The sequence below is a fragment of the Grus americana genome, unplaced genomic scaffold (genome assembly GCF_028858705.1).
Source record: "Grus americana isolate bGruAme1 unplaced genomic scaffold, bGruAme1.mat scaffold_77, whole genome shotgun sequence".
Classification (NCBI taxonomy): Eukaryota; Metazoa; Chordata; class Aves; order Gruiformes; family Gruidae; genus Grus; species Grus americana.
The window spans coordinates 274,726-279,725 of record NW_026561980.1 but is presented as its reverse complement, the minus strand read 5'-3'; positions in this window follow the sequence as shown (position 1 = coordinate 279,725).

Genomic DNA, 5,000 nt, shown 5'->3' with positions numbered 1-5,000 from the left:
GGTGCAACGCCAGCCTGAACACCGGCAGAGCCGGCCCGCCGTGAAGCCTCTCCGACGTGCCCGGGGATGCCTCATCGATCAGTAAAGGAAGCGGAGGCCCCACGGCCACGGTCCTGGGACAGCGACAGCCGCACGCGCCCTCCACCGCCCGGGGGGGGGTGGGACAGCAGACGCGGGGCCCTGCGTGCGAGCGAGAGGCTGACGTCTGCGAGACGGGCTCCGACGGCCGGAACGCCGGCAGAGCCGGCCCGTCGTGGAACCTCTCCAGCGCGCCCAGGGACGCCTCAGCGGGCGCTGACTGCGTCTGGATCGGGAGGTGGTGCCGCCACCGGCACGCGCTCTGGACAACGATTCCCTTTCATCAGGTCGATGGGAGCGGAGGAAAGGCCACGGCAGGCTCGACTCCCCCCGTCCCTCAGGCGTTCGAGAGTGCCGGCAACCGCCACCGGTCACCGGTCTTTGCCGTGCCCCGCGGGGCGCCGCTTACCCCGGGCGGGGAGGGGGGAGAACCAAATGGAAGTGAGCAGCTCTGTGAAACACGAGGCGCCGCCGTCTCGTGAGTGCCATCCCTGGGCATTCGGGGCCAAGGGAAGCCACAGCAGGCCAGAAGACACCCAGCGGTCTGCATTCGGCTGCCGGCCACCGCGACCGGCTGCCCGCTCGCATTTCCACCCGCTTTGCGGGCTCCAGCTTAAGGCCGGGGAAAGAAAGGGGGGAGAGGGAGGAAAAAAAAAAAAAAACACAGAAAAAAAAAAAAAAGGGCGAGGCGGCCCCCCCCCACAGCACGCCTCGCCCTTCGACCACCGCTCACAGACCTTTCCACCCAGCCCTCCGGCAACCGGGTAAGGCAGGGCAGGCCAGACACCGTGGGACGCCCCACGGCTGGCTCGTGCCGGCCGAGAGAGGAGGTGGCACCACCGCCGCGCGCCTGTGCCGTCATCGGGCTCTGGGCACCGGGGAGAAAACACGGCAGGCTCGCCTGCCCCCGGCGGTCTGCATTCGGCTGCCGGCCACAGCGACCGGCTGCCCGCTCGCATTTCCACCCGCTTTGCGGGCTCCAGCTTAAGGCCGGGGAAAGAAAGGGGGGGGAGGGAGAAAAAAAAAAAAAAAACAGAAAAAAAAAAAGGGCGAGGCGGGCCCCCCCACGGCACGCCTCGCCCTTCGACCACCGCTCACAGACCTTTCCACCCAGCCCTCCGGCAACCGGGTAAGGCAGGGCAGGCCAGACACCGTGGGACGCCCCACGGCTGGCTCGTGCCGGCCGAGAGAGGAGGTGGCACCACCACCGCGCGCCTGTGCCGTCATCGGGCTCTGGGCACCGGGGAGAAGACACAGCAGGCCTGCCTCCACCTGCCAGCCACCGCTCAAAGCTCTGCCCGCCTCGCGGGCTCCAGCTTAAGGCCGGAGAAAAAGGACGAGTTGCCGCCAACATCGCCCACTCGGGTCACTGGGCCCTCCGGAACCAGGGAAAGCCACCGCAGGCTTGAAACCCCCGGCCGTCTGCCTCCAGCATACACCGGCAGTAACCTTCGCCGTCATTGGGCCAGCTCAGGAAACAGAGCAAAGGAGAAACCACCGAGGAGGGTGGGACAGCGGCGCCCACCCTTTCCCCAGCCGCGTGCGTTCGAGTGCCGGCAACCGCCGCCAGCCTTTGCCCTGCCCCGCGGGATCGGGCTCAGCACCTCACAGCAGTAGGCAACGACCACCAGAGACTGCAAGTGGCTCCGGCTCTCCGCGGCTGCCAGCAGACCTTCGGGTGCCCTGTGCTGGCTTAGCCGGGGAAGCACCGGGAGGACGACCGTGCCAAGCACTCTGGAAGGTGAGACCAACCGCCACGGAAACGGCTGAGACCGGCTGCCAAAAAACCCCCGGTGTCCGGCAGAGCCGCGGGGGTGAGCAGCCGTTCGCTAGTGTTCGCCCTGGTCGCGAGACACCGCTCGCGCCTATAATACGGACAGATACGTCCCCGCCCCCGGCGAGCTCCAAGAGCGCTGCCTATGGCCACCGGGGAGGCGCACCAACCACGCTGCCTTTTACGATGGCGTAGCTGGAGGCAGCGAAAAAACAGCGACCCCATCGGCAGCTCCGGGGAGGTGGCAGGGACAACAGGTCTACCTGCCAGACCCGGAACCGCCCAAGTCCCGGCGGAGCCGGGTAGACCAGAGCGCCTGCAGCGGAGCCGGGTAGACCTGAGAGCCCGCCGGGGAGCCGGGTAGACCTGAGAGCCCGCCGCGGAGCCGGGTGGACCTGAGAGCCCGCCGCGGAGCCGGGTAGACCTGATGGCCAACTGCAGAGGCAGACCTGGTGGCGTGTGAAGCAGCCAGGTAGACGTAAAGGCCCGCCGGGCCGGCCCGCTCCTACCCCCGCCACCGCCCGCCGGTCGGCCGGCTGCGGCCTGCAAGCTGCACGGGAACAGGCCCCCGCTGCCGGGCCCGCCGGCCCGTCCCCGGGGCCGCTGGCCCGTCAGGCGCCCCCCCCCGAGGCCGCTCAGCAGGCCCGGGCCCAGGCCCCGCAGTGAACGGGGGCTGCGGGCCGGGCCCGGCCGCCGCGAGGGCCCGGGCCCGGGCCGGCCCGCTCCTGCCCCCCTCCACCGCCCGGCTGCGGCCTGCAAGCTGCACGGGAACAGGCCCCCGCTGCCGGGCCCGCCGGCCCGTCAGGCGCGCCCCCCCCCCCGAGGCCGCTCAGCAGGCCCGGGCCCAGGCCCCGCAGTGAACGGGGGCTGCGGGCCGGGCCCGGCCGCCGCGAGGGCCCGGGCCCGGGCCGGGCCGGCCCGCTCCTGCCCCCGCCACCGCCCGGCTGCGGCCTGCAAGCTGCACGGGAACAGGCCCCCGCTGCCGGGCCCGCCGACCCGTCCCCGGGGCCGCTGGCCCGTCAGGCGCCCCCCCCCCCGAGGCCGCTCAGCAGGCCCGGGCCCAGGCCCCGCAGTGAACGGGGGCTGCGGGCCGGGCCCGGCCGCCGCGAGGGCCCGGGCGCGGGCCGGGCCGGCCCGCTCCTGCCCCCCTCCACCGCCCGCCGGTCGTGCCGCTGCGGCCTGCAAGCTGCACGGGAACAGGCCCCCGCGGCCGGGCCCGCCGACCCGGCCCCGGGGCCGCTGGCCCGTCAGGCGCCCCCCCCCCGAGGCCGCTCAGCAGGCCCGGGCCCAGGCCCCGCAGTGAACGGGGGCTGCGGGCCGGGCCCGGCCGCCGCGAGGGCCCGAACCGGGCCGGCCCGCTCCTGCCCCCGCCACCGCCCGGCTGCGGCCTGCAAGCTGCACGGGAACAGGCCCCCGCTGCCGGGCCCGCCGGACCGTCCCCGGGGCCGCTGGCCCGTCAGGCGCCCCCCCCCCCCCCCCCCCCCCCGCGGCCGCTCAGCAGGCCCGGGCCCAGGCCCAGGCCCCGCAGTGAACGGCGGCTGCGGACCGGGCCCGGCCGCCGCGAGGGCCCGGGCCGGGCCGGCCCGCTCCTGCCCCCGCCACCGCCCTGGCTGCGGCCTGCAAGCTGCACGGGAACAGGCCCCCGCTGCCGGGCCCGCCGGCCCGTCCCCGGGGCCGCTGGCCCGTCAGGCGCGCCCCCCCCCCCCCCCCCCCCCCCGCGGCCGCTCAGCAGGCCCGGGCCCAGGCCCAGGCCCCGCAGTGAACGGCGGCTGCGGACCGGGCCCGGCCGCCGCGAGGGCCCGAACCGGGCCGGGCCGGCCCGCTCCTGCCCCCGCCACCGCCCGGCTGCGGCCTGCAAGCTGGCAGCCGCGAGGGCCCGGGCCGGGCCGGCCCGCTCCTGCCCCCGCCACCGCCCGGCTGCGGCCTGCAAGCTGCACGGGAACAGGCCCCCGCTGCCGGGCCCGCCGGCCCGTCAGGCGCGCCCCCCCCCCGAGGCCGCTCAGCAGGCCCGGCCCCAGGCCCCGCAGTGAACGGCGGCTGCGGGCCGGGCCCGGCCGCCGCGAGGGCCCGGGCCGGGCCGGCCCGCTCCTGCCCCCGCCACCGCCCGGCTGCGGCCTGCAAGCTGCACGGGAACAGGCCCCCGCTGCCGGGCCCGCCGGCCCGTCCCCGGGGCCGCTGGCCCGTCAGGCGCGCCCCCCCCCCCCGAGGCCGCTCAGCAGGCCCAGGCCCGGGCCCAGGCCCAGGCCCCGCAGTGAACGGCGGCTGCGGACCGGGCCCGGCCGCCGCGAGGGCCCGAACCGGGCCGGGCCGGCCCGCTCCTGCCCCCGCCACCGCCCGGCTGCGGCCTGCAAGCTGGCAGCCGCGAGGGCCCGGGCCGGGCCGGCCCGCTCCTGCCCCCGCCACCGCCCGTCTGCGGCCTGTAAGCTGCACGGGAACAGGCCCCCGCTGCCGGGCCCGCCGGCCCGTCCCCGGGGCCGCTGGCCCGTCAGGCGCGCCCCCCCCCCCGAGGCCGCTCAGCAGGCCCAGGCCCGGGCCCAGGCCCAGGCCCCGCAGTGAACGGCGGCTGCGGACCGGGCCCGGCCGCCGCGAGGGCCCGAACCGGGCCGGGCCGGCCCGGCCCGCTCCTGCCCCCGCCACCGCCCGGCTGCGGCCTGCAAGCTGGCAGCCGCGAGGGCCCGGGCCGGGCCGGCCCGCTCCTGCCCCCGCCACCGCCCGTCTGCGGCCTGTAAGCTGCACGGGAACAGGCCCCCGCTGCCGGGCCCGCCGGCCCGTCCCCGGGGCCGCTGGCCCGTCAGGCGCGCCCCCCCCCCCGAGGCCGCTCAGCAGGCCCAGGCCCGGGCCCAGGCCCAGGCCCAGGCCCCGCAGTGAACGGCGGCTGCGGGCCGGGCCCGGCCGCCGCGAGGGCCCGAACCGGGCCGGGCCGGCCCGCTCCTGCCCCCGCCACCGCCCGGCTGCGGCCTGCAAGCTGGCAGCCGCGAGGGCCCGGGCCGGGCCGGCCCGCTCCTGCCCCCGCCACCGCCCGTCTGCGGCCTGCAAGCTGCACGGGAACAGGCCCCCGCTGCCGGGCCCGCCGGCCCGTCCCCGGGGCCGCTGGCCCGTCAGGCGCGCCCCCCCCCCCGAGGCCGCTCAGCAGGCCCAGGCCCGGGCC